The sequence below is a fragment of the Microcebus murinus genome, chromosome 16 (genome assembly GCF_040939455.1).
Source record: "Microcebus murinus isolate Inina chromosome 16, M.murinus_Inina_mat1.0, whole genome shotgun sequence".
NCBI lineage: Eukaryota > Metazoa > Chordata > Mammalia > Primates > Cheirogaleidae > Microcebus > Microcebus murinus.
In genome coordinates this window covers 1,808,574-1,822,183 of record NC_134119.1, presented here as the reverse complement: position 1 = coordinate 1,822,183, position 13,610 = coordinate 1,808,574, and the positions used below count along the sequence as shown (strand labels likewise).

The following is a 13,610-nucleotide window of genomic DNA, read 5'->3' as shown; positions in this document are numbered from 1 at the left end:
AGTCCAAGTCCACCTCTGGGCTGACGGCCGGCCGGGACAGGGAGGCCTCGCCCCACACCCAGGAGCCCTCCGTGGCGGCCGCACTCTGTGTTGCTCCTTGAAAACCACCTCTCTGTCCTGGGCCCGGGGCTCAGCGCTGCCCCTGAGCACGCCCTGCCTAGGGTCTCCAGGGCAGCAGCTGCTGTGGAGGAGACGGGAAGGAAGGCGGGGTGCAGGCTCCCCAGATTCCCCTCGCCCCTCCCCCAGCCCCCCACGTTCTATGCGTGGACCTGAGAGCCCGGTCTACGGTGACCTCAACTCGCTGTCCTTATTGCATGTTATGGGAAGGTAGGAGATAATTAACGCCGGCTCTGTTCTGTCAGCTCCATGAAGCCATCCAGGACTCAAATCCTTCATCTCCCTACTCCACCACCTATAGTCTCTGGTGTCATCTTCATGGCTGCAAAAGAGCTGCCAATGCACCTGCCACCTAGTCCACTTCAAGGAGTGACGGTAGTAACGATCTCCTTGTGCTTGCTGTCGGGAAAGCAAAAACATCTCCCATCCCCCCACCCCCAGACCTTGCTTACGGCTCACCGTTCAGAGATGGGTCACAGACACCCAAGCTGCAAGGGAGGCTGTGACAGGCAGGGGTGGCCGCAAGTCCGGCCACTGTGAGGGGAGGCGAGGAAGGAGAAGGGAGCTCGGGCTGGACGTGGGGTTGGCCCGCACGTGCCCAAGCAAGGCAGGAGCCACAGTGTCCTGGTGCCAAGGTGTGGTCGGGATTCCCAGCCTGTGCGGTCACGAGAACGACCACCGGGCAAGTGACGGCTTTGCGGACTATTTTGGGCTCTGATAGTTACTAGAAACTTGTTTCCCCTTCTTTGGAAGGAAGGTGGGGCATTGCACTTTTATTTTTAGACATCGCCTCATTAATAATTTACTTGCTTGCGGCGCCGGAGCCTTCAGGCCCGGAGGTCTGTGCTCTGACGTGCCGGTGACTTACGTGCCCGTTGCTCTGTGCAGCGCAAACTCCATCGTGACGCCCAGAAAAACTGCTCACGTAATAAAAGCCTTTGTCATTTATTCGCTTTAACACGGTAGCCGTCTCGTCTCATATTGCGAGTGCTGTGACGATGACAGCAATAACATAGGACACGGCCGCCTGTACGGAGCAAAGTTATCGCCGTGTTTAGATTATCGGTGTTTATTGCGGTGCTAAGACGAGAACGGAGACAGGGGAGAGAGGAGCTGGCGCACCTGTGGTTCCCGGGTCTCCCAGGCGGAGTCCTGCAGCCAAGAGCGATTCAGCAGTCGGTCGCCGAAGTATTCAGTGGTGCCCCTTCTGTGCACAGTGCCCCGTGGGGACGGAGGGCCGGGGTGCCAGGCACGCACACAGGGGCTGCACCTGAGGGAAGAGCAGCCGGTGCAGACACCCTTGGGGAGAAGTAGAGGGCGTGTCCCCAAACCCCACCTCCCCAGGAGGGTCCACGGAAGTGTTAATACTTCCGGGCTTCACTGAGTTTGCGGCAGGAAAAGTCCAGCTTTCGTCAGCGTGACCGACCAGAGGCCACCGGGTCTGTCGAAATGTCCCGCCACCTCCCACCACCCTGCTCCCCACCCAGCGAGGCTGCCTGGCCCGGGGTGCCGTCCCCCCATCTCAGAAGCAAAACGCCAGCACAGCAGGGTGAGCATCACACGTGACCTGCCTGGCGGTGCTCAGCCCGTCCGCCCAGAGCAGCGTCAGCCGGGGGTCTCCCGAGAAACGGAGCCGGTGGCATGTGTGCACACGGATAGACTCGCACACGGAGCCGGCAGGTCCCGAGACGTGCAGTTGTCGGCCCGGAGACCCCGGAGAGCCCGCCCGCGGTTCCAGTCCAGGGCCGCCTGCCAGAAAGTTCCCTCCTGCGAGGGGAACGCTGGCCTCGTTCTGCCCAGGCCGTCGGCCGACTGGACGAAGCCCATCGCATTGTGGGGGGCAGTCTGCTGTACCCCAAGTTCCCCGACTTAAATATGAATCTCATCCGAAAACGGCCTCATGGAAATACCCGGAAAAATGTTTGACCAAACGTCCGGGCACCCCATGGCCTAGGCAAGCTGACTCGTAAAATTTGCCGTCAAAGGGGGGGTCAGAGTCCCAGCCCCCGAAACCTGCTGCGGGGGCCTCCCCGGCCCCTCACTCCCGCCTCGTTCTGGAAGGTGGCCTCACCCTGCCTGTGCCTCACCAGTCCGTCCGGCAGCACCTGGCGTCCACACACAAACACACACGCACACACGCATGCACACATGCACACACGATCTCAGTTGGCGCTGAGCTCTACAGTGTGTGGGGGAAACTCAGCGTCACCATGGCTGGCTTAATAAAGATATGGAGTCCAGAATGAAGGAGGTGGGAACGCCGAGCGGGACACGCCCAGCGGTTTCTCCGGACCGTGACTTTAGACCCGAGACCCCAGGGTCTCTGCGGGAGCTGGGCCGGAACAGTGGTGGCCGGCGAGCGACTGCACAGGGGCCGACAGGCCGAGCCGGCCCAGGCAGCCGGTGCAGGCAAGGCCGACGTCCTCCTGGAAGACCACCTCCTCCTGGGAGACCACCTCCTCCTGGGAGACCACCTCCTCCTGGGAGACCTCCTCCTCCTGGGAGACCTCCTCCGGGGAGACCACCTCCTCCTGGGAGACCTCCTCCTCCTGGGAGACCTCCTCCTCCTGGGAGACCTCCTCCTCCTGGGAGACCTCCTCCTCCTGGGAGACCTCCTCCTCCTGGGAGACCTTCTCCTCCTTGGAGACCACCTCCTCCTGGGAGACCTCCTCCTCCTGGGAGACCTCCTCCTCCTGGGAGACCTCCTCCTCCTGGGAGACCTCCTCCTCCTGGGAGACCTCCTCCTCCTGGGAGACCTCCTCCTCCTGGGAGACCTCCTCCTCCTGGGAGACCTCCTCCTCCTGGGAGACCTCCTCCTCCTGGGAGACCTCCTCCTCCTGGGAGACCTTCTCCTCCTGGGAGACCTCCTCCTCCTGGGAGACCTCCTCCTCCTGGGAGACCTTCTCCTCCTGGGAGACCACCTCCTCCTGGGAGACCTCCTCCTCCTGGGAGACCTCCTCCTCCTGGGAGACCTCCTCCTCCTGGGAGACCACCTCCTCCTGGGAGACCTCCTCCTCCTGGGAGACCTCCTCCTCCTGGGAGACCTCCTCCTCCTGGGAGACCTCCTCCTCCTGGGAGACCTCCTCCTCCTGGGAGACCACCTCCTCCTGGGAGACCTCCTCCTCCTGGGAGACCACCTCCTCCTGGGAGACCTCCTCCTCCTGGGAGACCACCTCCTCCTGGGAGACCTCCTCCTCCTGGGAGACCTCCTCCTCCTGGGAGACCACCTCCTCCTGGAATACCGCCTCCTCCTGGAATACCATCTCCTCCTTGAAGACCGCCTCCCTCACAGGAGCAGCCACCGGCAGGGCTGGACACTGGCCCGAGAGCCAGGCCCGGCCGGGCGTGAGACCACAGGTCAGGGAGGACTAGGGGAGCGGGGAGCACCTGCTGCCGTCCAGGGCGGCGGTCTTGGCTCCCGCCTCCTGCGCGGGTCCGGCGTGGCCAGATGTCCCCCTTTCACAAGGGGCTGGACATGGCAATCCTCACAAGGAACGTCCTGACCCTTGAATGCCAGCTGGACCCAGAGCAGCCCTGACGCGTGCGAGGGGCAGGGAAGCGTGGCTGGGCCGCCGTTCACCGGCCGCCGCTCTCCCCTCTGCAGCCGAGCCGAGCCCTGCGCTCCGTGTGGGGCCGCCAGCCGGGGTGATCGCCTCTCGGCCAGCCCCTGAGGCCAAGGCTCGCGTCCCTGCCCGGGCGTCGCGCCCGTCTCTGGGTGGGCGGCCGTCCCCAAGGCGCCCAGAATGGCTGCGCTGGGCCGAGGGGCCAGGCCGAGATCCCAGACGGACCGCCAGGCCTCCCACGTCCCGGGGTCTGCTGGCATGTCACAGCCCTGCACCCCTGGGCAAGACGGGGGCAGACAGACGCGGTGGGGGACGCAGCCCGACTCTCAGCCGGTGTCTGCCTGGCGTCTTCTCTCCTGGTCGCTGGGAGCCAAGCCTCCCCCGCCTCGAAGCCCTCCTCTGTGCGCCGCGACCTCGGTCTCTCCGGGAAGTCTTACTTCCTTCCTCCCCTCCCGAAGATGCGCGGAGTCTCCCACGCCCACCTCTCGCTCCTCTCCCCTCCCTTCCTCCTCCTCTTCTCCACCCGCTTTCTTTCTCCGCGCACAGAGGCTCCGACCCAGCTCCTCTCTGCCTCAGCGCCGAGCCCTTCCTGCCCCCCAGCCCGGGCTGGGCCGCGCCTCCCCAGGAAGGCCCAGGACGGGGGTTTCCTGCAGCGACAGGTGGGCCCTGCCACTCGTCGGCCTGCCCCGGGCGCCCTGTCCTCCTTTCGTCTGCTCCTCCGGTGGCTGCCGGGCACCGCTGCCGGGCCAGTGTGGGGCCGGGGCCCGGAGAAGGGTACGGAGCATCCTCCATGCTCAGAACTGATGGGGGCGACAGGGAGGGTGGGGAGGGGGTGTCTGCACCGGCAGAACAGACTCAGGAAACCAGAGGAAATCCCGGTTTTCCGTCTGCGCGGAAGTCAGGAGTTTGGAGCACAGGGAGCCGCGACGCATTCGGGGCGGTCTCCGTCTTACCTCCAGGCTCCGGTGAGAATCAGACTTTAAAAGAAAATTGCGTCTCTCGGCAGCTGCGCTCGCGGCCACGGGTAAATCCACCTGCCTGCGTCCTGGCGCCGTGGGGACGGGGTGGGGCGGGCACTGCGGCTGCTGTCAGGATCCAGAGCTTTCTGCTCGGCGGAGAGGTGGGGACCGCCACGGGCAACGACACCCCCAACAGGGAGTGGAAATGAGAGTTTGCAATCTGTCTTCTTGGAAAATCTCTAGGTTTAATGTCGTGCCAGGAGAAAGAGCTGAAACACTTCACTCAAGAGCTACATCCTGGCGCAAGAACTTGATCCTTAGATCGCAAAAGCACCTTTTAAAATGCTAGGACAGGAGCCAAGGGAGGCGCTGTTAATGGCGTGGCAGAACCCGTTACGTGCAGACCGGCCCGCGCTTTACAAGAGGCAGGTGCAGAAAGGAGAAGGGTTTGTGATATGTGGTTTGTCTGTGTGTGTGTGTTTGTGTGTGTGTGTGCATGTTTGTACAATGTGTGTATTGTGCATGTTTGTGCACCACATGTGTGTGCATGTTTGTGTGTGCAATGTGTGTATATATGTACACATTTGTGTGCGATGCATGTGTGTATGTGTGCATGTTTGTGTGTACAATGTGTGTGTATGTACACATTTGTGCGTGCAATGCATGTGTGCATATTTGTGAAATGTGTGTATATATGCATGTTTGTGCAATGCATGTGTGTATGTGTGCATGTTTGTGTTTACAGTGTGTGTGTACACATTCCTGTGTGCAATGCATGTGTGTGCATGTTCGTGTGTACAATGCATGTGTGTATGTGTGCATGTTTGTGTTTGCAATGTGTGTATGTGTACACATTTCTGTGTGCAGTGCATGTGTGTGCATGTCTGTGTGTACAATGCATGTATGTGTATGTCTGCATGTTTGTGTTTGCAATGTGTGTATGCATGTTTGTGTGTGCATGTCTGTGTACAATGCATGTATGTGTATGTCTGCATGTTTGTGTTTGCAATGTGTGTATGTATACACATTTGTGTGTGCAATGCATGTGTGCATGTTTGTGTGTGATGTGCATGTGTGTGTGCATGTTTGTGTTTGCAATGCATGTGTGTATGTATACACGTTTGCGTGTGCATGTTTGTGTGTGCAATGCATGTGTGTATGTCTGCGTGTTTGTGTTTGCAATGTGTGTATGTATACACGTTTGTGTGTGCACTGCATGTATGTGCATGTTTGTGTGTGCAATACATATGTGTGCATGTTTGTGTGTGCAGTGCATGTGTGTAGGTCTGCATGTTTGTGTTTGCAGTGTATGTATATATACACGTTTGTGTGTGCAGTGCATGTATGTGCATGTTTGTGTGTGCAATGCATGTGTGTGCATGTTTGTGTGTGCAGTGCATGTGTGTGCATCTTTGTGTGTGCAAACATACATAGATTGTGAATACATAGGGGGAAGGTGCGTGCGGTGGGGTTGTAGGGCTGGGGCCTCGCTTCCCTCCTCCCCCTTCCCCTGGCCCCCATTCCTGGGGCCATTTGTTTAAAGGGAATAATCAAAGGATTTTTAAATGTGCAGTCAAAGAGGAAGAGGGTGTGACTGGTGGAGAGAGCTCTCATTGGGTGGCAGGCATGCCACGCAAGGGCAGGCTGTGTCCCTGTCTGTCTGTCTGTCAGGGCAGGCACCGGGCGCTTTTCCTGGACTGGGTGAGGCGCTGCTGCCCCCTGCGGACGTGACAGGGATGGCTGCAGCTGGGGGGCCCTGCACCCCACGCGGGGGTCTGTTGGCTGGGGGCCCTGCACCCCACGCGGGGGTCTGTTGGCTGGGGGGCCCTGCACCCCATGCGGGGGTCTGTTGGCTGGGGGGCTCTGCACCCCACGCGGGGGTCTGTTGGCTGGGGGGCCCTGCACCCCACACGGGGGTCTGTTGGATGGGGGGCCTGCACCCCCATGTGGGGGTCTGTTGGCTGGGGGCCCTGCACCCCACGCGGGGGTCTGTTGGCTGGGGGGCTCTGCACCCCACGCGGGGGTCTGTTGGCTGGGGGGCCCTGCACCCCACACGGGGGTCTGTTGGATGGGGGGCCTGCACCCCCATGCAGGGGTCTGTTGGCTGGGGGGCCCTGCACCCCACACGGGGGTCTGTTGGCTGGGGGGCCCTGCACCCCACGTGGGGGTCTGTTGGCTGGGGGGCTCTGCACCCCACGCAGGGGTCTGTTGGCTGGGGGGCCCTGCACCCCACACGGGGGTCTGTTGGATGGGGGGCTCTGCACCCCACGCGGGGGTCTGTTGGCTGGGGGGCCCTGCACCCCCACTCGGGGGTCTGTTGGCTGGGGGCTCTGCACCCCATGCGGGGGTCTGTTGGCTGGGGGGCCCTGCACCCCACGCGGGGGTCTGTTGGATGGGGGGCCCTGCACCCCCACACAGGGGTCTGTTGGATGGGCAGGCCTCTCCCCACCCTGGGGAGACGTTTGCGCCTCTGGAACCCGATGCCGCTCCTGGCTTGTCCCCACGCTGGTGGGGACCAGACCTCCAGGGTGTTTGCGAGTCGAACCACACCTGGTGACTCTTCCTGCTCTCAAGTCCATGAGAAGCTGGGCAGCTGCTCCTCCGAGGGGGAGAGCCTGGCAGAACCTCCCCTCGTCCGGCCCTTCCCCAGGACAAGCGCGGCCTGCCGAGCCGCGGTCCCCGGGCGCTGCCGCCGGGCGCCGTAAGTTATTTTAATGCAGACGTCACTTTAAACTAACCTTTTACCATCTGTTCCGTCCTTTGATAACAAATGCAAAAGAGCGAAACTCTCCACGGCGCCGTAAAGGGGGGAGGCGCCGCAGACGCCTGTCTGTGATTTTTATTCACGGCCCTGCCGCCCGCGGCGGCGGCGTTTTCCCCGTTTGCCAGACACAAATCAAGGGGAAACTGCTCTCCCCTGACCTGGTGAATCCTTTTGCAGTGTTTCTTCTTAACATGGTCAACGGCAGGGGAATGCGGGGCATTCGGAGGGCCCACGCCAAAGCCCCGGAAAGGCACCACGCGCGGCGCCCATGCCCGCTCACGCCCGCACGCAGGAATCAGCCACGGCTGCCGCAAGCCTCTGGGGACAGCAGCAAACGTGGCCGATGGTCAAATGTAATGAGATATCTTTGCAAAAAAAAAAAAACACTCTTTAAATATGTGCTGGTTTTTTTCAGCAGTTTCATAATTAAATTTCCCTATGAAAGATGGGAGCACGCCCACAGAACACAGTGAATCAGCGCCCTCCGTCCTCGGGGGCCGGGAGCCCGCGGCCAGCGCTCGCCTCCTGTCCCCAGCAGACAGCACCAGCTGGGACGTCCCCCCGGCCCAGGGCGCTCGCCGGGCCCCCTCTTAGCCCAGGGTCAAAGCTTGCAAACCTGCTGCCCACTGAGCCTTTGTGCTCGGCACTGCCGGGCTGCCGGCTCATCTCACGGGTCCCCCTTGCTGGCTCTCCCGGGTGGGTGGTGACCTCAGCCCTTCGCCCAGCACCAAGGGACAAGCCAGCAGAGGTGACAGGAAGGGCGGCTCCTCCCCTCTCGTCTAGACACCGCCCCACAGGCCCCATGGCCAGATCTTGGTGAAAACTCTCGGTGGGAAGAGCATAGGGTCTCCCCGTGGAGGGTCTCATCATGGAGGGTCTCCCCGTGGAGGGTCTCACCGTGGAGGGTCTCCCCGTGGAGGGTCTCCCCGAGGTGGGTCTCCCCGTGGAGGGTCTCATCGTGGAGGGTCTCCCCGTGGAGGGTCTCCCCGTGGAGGGTCTCATCGTGGAGGGTCTCCCAGTGGAGGGTCTCCGCGTGGAGGGTCTCCCCGTGGAGGGTCTCATCGTGGAGGGTCTCCCCGTGGAGGGTCTCCCCGAGGTGGGTCTCCCCGTGGAGGGTCTCCCCGAGGTGGGTCTCCCCGAGGTGGGTCTCGCCGTGGAGGGTCTCCCCATGGAGGGTCTCGCCGTGGAGGGTCTCCCCGTGGAGGGTCTCCCCGTGGAGGGTCTCCCCGTGGAGGGTCTCATCGTGGAGGGTCTCCCCGTGGAGGGTCTCCCCGTGGAGGGTCTCATCGTGGAGGGTCTCATCGTGGAGGGTCTCCCCGTGGAGGGTCTCATCGTGGAGGGTCTCCCAGTGGAGGGTCTCCGCGTGGAGGGTCTCCCCGTGGAGGGTCTCATCGTGGAGGGTCTCCCCGTGGAGGGTCTCCCCGAGGTGGATCTCCCCGTGGAGGGTCTCCCCGAGGTGGGTCTCGCCGTGGAGGGTCTCCCCATGGAGGGTCTCGCCGTGGAGGGTCTCCCCGTGGAGGGTCTCCCCGTGGAGGGTCTCCCCGTGGAGGGTCTCACCGTGGAGGGTCTCATCGTGGAGGGTCTCCCCGTGGAGGGTCTCCCCGTGGAGGGTCTCATCGTGGAGGGTCTCCCAGTGGAGGGTCTCTGCGTGGAGGGTCTCCCCGTGGAGGGTCTCCCCGAGGTGGGTCTCCCCGTGGAGGGTCTCCCCGAGGTGGGTCTCCCCGAGGTGGGTCTCGCCGTGGAGGGTCTCCCCGTGGAGGGTCTCCGCGTGGAGGGTCTCCCCGTGGAGGGTCTCCCCGAGGTGGGTCTCCCCGTGGAGGGTCTCCCCGAGGTGGGTCTCCCCGTGGAGGGTCTCCCCGTGGAGGGTCTCATCGTGGAGGGTCTCGCCGTGGAGGGTCTCATCGTGGAGGGTCTCCCCATGGAGGGTCTCGCCGTGGAGGGTCTCCCCAAGGAGGGTCTCATCGTGGAGGGTCTCGCCGTGGAGGGTCTCATCGTGGAGGGTCTCCCCGTGGAGGGTCTCATCGTGGAGGGTCTCCCCGTGGAGGGTCTCCCCGTGGAGGGTCTCATCGTGGAGGGTCTCCCCGTGGAGGGTCTCATCGTGGAGGGTCTCCCCGTGGAGGGTCTCGCCGTGGAGGGTCTCCCCAAGGAGGGTCTCGCCGTGGAGGGTCTCCCCGTGGAGGGTCTCCCCGAGGAGGGTCTTGCCGTGGAGGGTCTCCCCGTGGAGGGTCTCGCCGTGGAGGGTCTCCCCGTGGAGGGTCTCGCCGTGGAGGGTCTCCCCGTGGAGGGTCTCATCGTGGAGGGTATCCCCGTGGAGGGTCTCCCCGTGGAGGGTCTCATCGTGGTGGGTCTCCCCGTGGAGGGTCTCATCGTGGTGGGTCTCCCCGTGGAGGGTCTCATCGTGGTGGGTCTCCCCGTGGAGGGTCTCATCGTGGAGGGTCTCCCCGAGGTGGGTCTCCCCGTGGAGGGTCTCCCCGTGGAGGGTCTCATCGTGGAGGGTCTCATCGTGGAGGGTCTCCCAGTGGAGGGTCTCCGCGTGGAGGGTCTCCCCGTGGAGGGTCTCGCCGTGGAGGGTCTCCCCGAGGTGGGTCTCCCCGAGGTGGGTCTCCCCGTGGAGGGTCTCATCGTGGAGGGTCTCGCCGTGGAGGGTCTCCCCGAGGTGGGTCTCCCCGAGGTGGGTCTCCCCGTGGAGGGTCTCATCGTGGAGGGTCTCCCCGAGGTGGGTCTCCCCGAGGTGGGTCTCCCCGAGGTGGGTCTCCCCGTGGAGGGTCTCCCCGTGGAGGGTCTCGCCGTGGAGGGTCTCCCCGTGGAGGGTCTCATCGTGGAGGGTCTCCCCGTGGAGGGTCTCCCCGTGGAGGGTCTCATCGTGGAGGGTCTCCCAGTGGAGGGTCTCCCCGTGGAGGGTCTCGCCGTGGAGGGTCTCCCCGTGGAGGGTCTCCCCGTGGAGGGTCTCCCCGTGGAGGGTCTCATCGTGGAGGGTCTCATCGTGGAGGGTCTCCCCGTGGAGGGTCTCATCGTGGAGGGTCTCCCCGTGGAAGGTCTCCCCGTGGAGAGTATCCCCGTGGAGGGTCTCATCGTGGAGGGTCTCCCCGTGGAAGGTCTCCCCGAGGTGGGTCTCCCCGAGGTGGGTCTCCCCGTGGAGGGTCTCCCCGAGGTGGGTCTCCCCGTGGAGGGTCTCCCCGAGGTGGGTCTCCCCGTGGAGGGTCTCATCATGGAGAGTCTCATCATGGAGGGTCTCATCATGGAGGGTCTCATCATGGAGAGTCTCATCATGGAGGGTCTCATCATGGAGGGTCTCCTCATGGAGGGTCTCCCCGAGGAGGGTCTCGCCGTGGAGGGTCTCATCATGGAGGGTCTCGCCGAGGTGGGTCTCATCATGGAGGGTCTCCCCGAGGAGGGTCTCCCCGTGGAGGGTCTCCCCGAGGTGGGTCTCCCCGTGGAGGGTCTCATCATGGAGGGTCTCATCATGGAGAGTCTCATCATGGAGGGTCTCATCATGGAGGGTCTCATCATGGAGGGTCTCCCCGAGGAGGGTCTCGCCGTGGAGACCTCCAGGAACAGCGTCTTGCCCCGCCACGCCTGGTGCGGGAGGACGGCAGTGCTGATGAAGACTCGGTTGGAGCTTCCGTGACAGCCACGCGGAATCCCGGCAGCCCCGAGCCCAGACTGGCGTCGCCATGGGGACCCGGTGGCTCCACCTGACATAAACGAAGCAAAGCTGGGCCGTGTCCCCCGCCTCGCCCGCCACCCCCGGCACTCTCTGTGCAGCCTGCGTGCCGCGTGCCATTCGGGCAGGGCCGGGGACAGACTCGGACCTGAGCGTGGGAGGGGAAGGCGGAGCCTGGGCCAGGACAACGACGCTCCTCTCGGGCATGTGAGCGTGCGTGCGTGTGCACACGCGTGTTGCCCACGAGTGCGTGTGCCGGCACCACGACCTGCCTGCCTCCACCCGAGTCACACTCACCTGCGTGGCGTCTGCATTACGACAGCACCGCCACCCTCACGGCGAGGTGACAACTGTCTCCCACAGCAACGTCACAGTCCTGGTGGCCACCGTGCCGGCCCCACACGGTGCGCTTAGTAGGTCCCTCCAGCGTCACCAGCGCCTGCTGGTTTAGGAAGGGCGTCCTCTGTCGGCTGAGTCCTCCGGCAGTCGGCGTGTCCCGGGGGCGGCCATGCCGGCCCCACACGGTGCGCTTAGTAGGTCCCTCCAGCGTCACCAGCACGTGCTGGTTTAGGAAGGGCGTCCTCTGTCGGCTGAGTCCTCCGGGAGTCGGCGTGTCCCGGGGGCGGCTCGCTTCCCCGGGACGGGAGACTGGCAGGGGCGCCCTACAAACGCCGTTGGGGCCTCCGCACAGCGGCCACGGTCGTCACTGAGCCACAGACGCAAGTCGCTGGCATGCGGCCGCCCTCACGTTTCTGACGTGGATTCTGCTCGGCGCGATGACGCAGCCTGTGAACTCACCTGCCGTGTCCTGCCTGCTGGGTCCCGGCTGGGCCGTCACACCCGTGTCATGGGGGCGGTGCGCGGCGACCTCCCCCTGCCCCGTCCCATGTGCACCTGCTGCCCAGAACTGCGGGCGGCTGCTCCCCTCGTCCTCTGCTCGGGGCAGGTTCAGGGAACACCTGGGCGAGCTCACCTGCCCGGGGCTCTTCCAGGAGGAGCTTCCTGCAGGCTTGCTTTTTCTGCGAGTCAGGTTTGAAATTTCATATTTTCTCAAATAATAATCGATTTCAACAAGATCTTCAACTGTGCTAGCGTAACACGTAAGGAATTAGATGTGTAAAAAAAAAAAAAGTTTCCTTTTTTCTCTTAAGTGCACCGAAGATGCGTCTATTTTCTTGAGGATTTTCCCCTCGGGTGTGCGAATCAGTCCTTCCGACTCTGCTCTGGGACTCGGACGTTTCTGCGGTCCCCTCTCGACGACCTCGGGGGTCGCAGCCCCGCCCACCCGCCCTGTCCTCGTGGAGTCGCCCACGCCTGGCCCCCGCGCCGCGGTTCCGTTCCGGTGACGGACACACCGAGGTGCCGCCCGTGGGGGTCTCGTTGTTACTTTATTATTAAACGTGACTAAGGCTTCTAAGTGGCCTCTGGAAGTAATTCTGATTCTTATTTGACCCAGTGGTTATTTCCCAGTATCTTTTAGGTTCCTAAAAGGTCTTTTTTTTTTTTTTCTTTTGGTCTTATCATTAAATTTTAATTGCACTGTTCCAATAAAAGGTCCTGGTCAATTTTGCTTCGCAGAATAGTTTCTGAGGTTTTCACTGTCATCCGCTTTATTATCAAATGTTGTCATGGTACCATGAGCTTGAAGAAAGAAAAAAAAAAAAAGCAGTATTTTCTAAAGGCGTCTCAGAGTCGGATGCAGCCCGTCAATTCCGCCTCGCCTGATGCGTTGAGACCTGAGACCCTGCGGCCCCCTCCCCTCCCACGGGGGGGGGGGGCAAGCAGGGCGGGGGAGGGGGCCACGGCTCACCAGCCCCCCCTTTCATTACAAGGTGTCTGGGTTCATCGAAGTGGAAGACACTCGTCTTATTTTCAGTGCTACTAGCGTCCTTCTGTGTCCACAAAAATTTATATTTAATCTAATCATCGGGTCAAAAATAAAACGATATCTTTGCCTGGCCTCCCCCCGCCCCGTGTGAAATGCAGGGTATCACGCGTGTCTGTTCTCTTTCCATTTCTCCCCCAGTGATCCGTCTTCGCTAGCCTGCTTTGGAGTTAGGGCCCCGACGACCGTTATTAAGTTGTTTTCTAAACAACAGCTTCTCCGTGAAACGTACTGTGATGTTCGTATTTAGCCCTGAAGCCGCAAGGACGGCTTTCCGTGTTAAGTGGGTTCTGAGCACGGGCGCTGTGCGTTTCTGGGCGGAGTCCCCCGACGCCCCCCGTCCTTGAGACCCTGACGTCGAGTCACCTCGCAGGGGACAGAATCACGTCTTCTGGTGGCCCTGTCCAAGCAGCGGGGGGGAGGGGGTGCTTTCCTGGTCCTCGTGGGTCCCACGCAGGGAGAGCTCTGCGAGGCGCAGATCTGGGGTCAGAGCTCCGGCGCACGCCCAGTCTCCCTGCTTTGTCCCTGCCTGGGTCCGCTCCGCCCGGCCCGCGCCTGCCCCTCCCTGTGAGCTGCGGCCCAGGCCTGCCGTGGTGGCACTCAGCCGGCCCCGGCCGCTGGCCGTCCTCCTCGCAGGGGTCCCGCGTGAGGAGTGCGA

The 13,610-nt window shown here is 62.7% G+C and overlaps 1 protein-coding gene across 1 annotated transcript in view; it reads left to right on the top strand.

Annotated features, from left to right (window-relative positions):
- Window positions 1-13,610, top strand: part of CDH4 (cadherin 4) — a 410,136-nt gene that overhangs the window by 335,596 nt on the left and 60,930 nt on the right. The gene's annotated exons all lie outside the window — the stretch shown is intronic.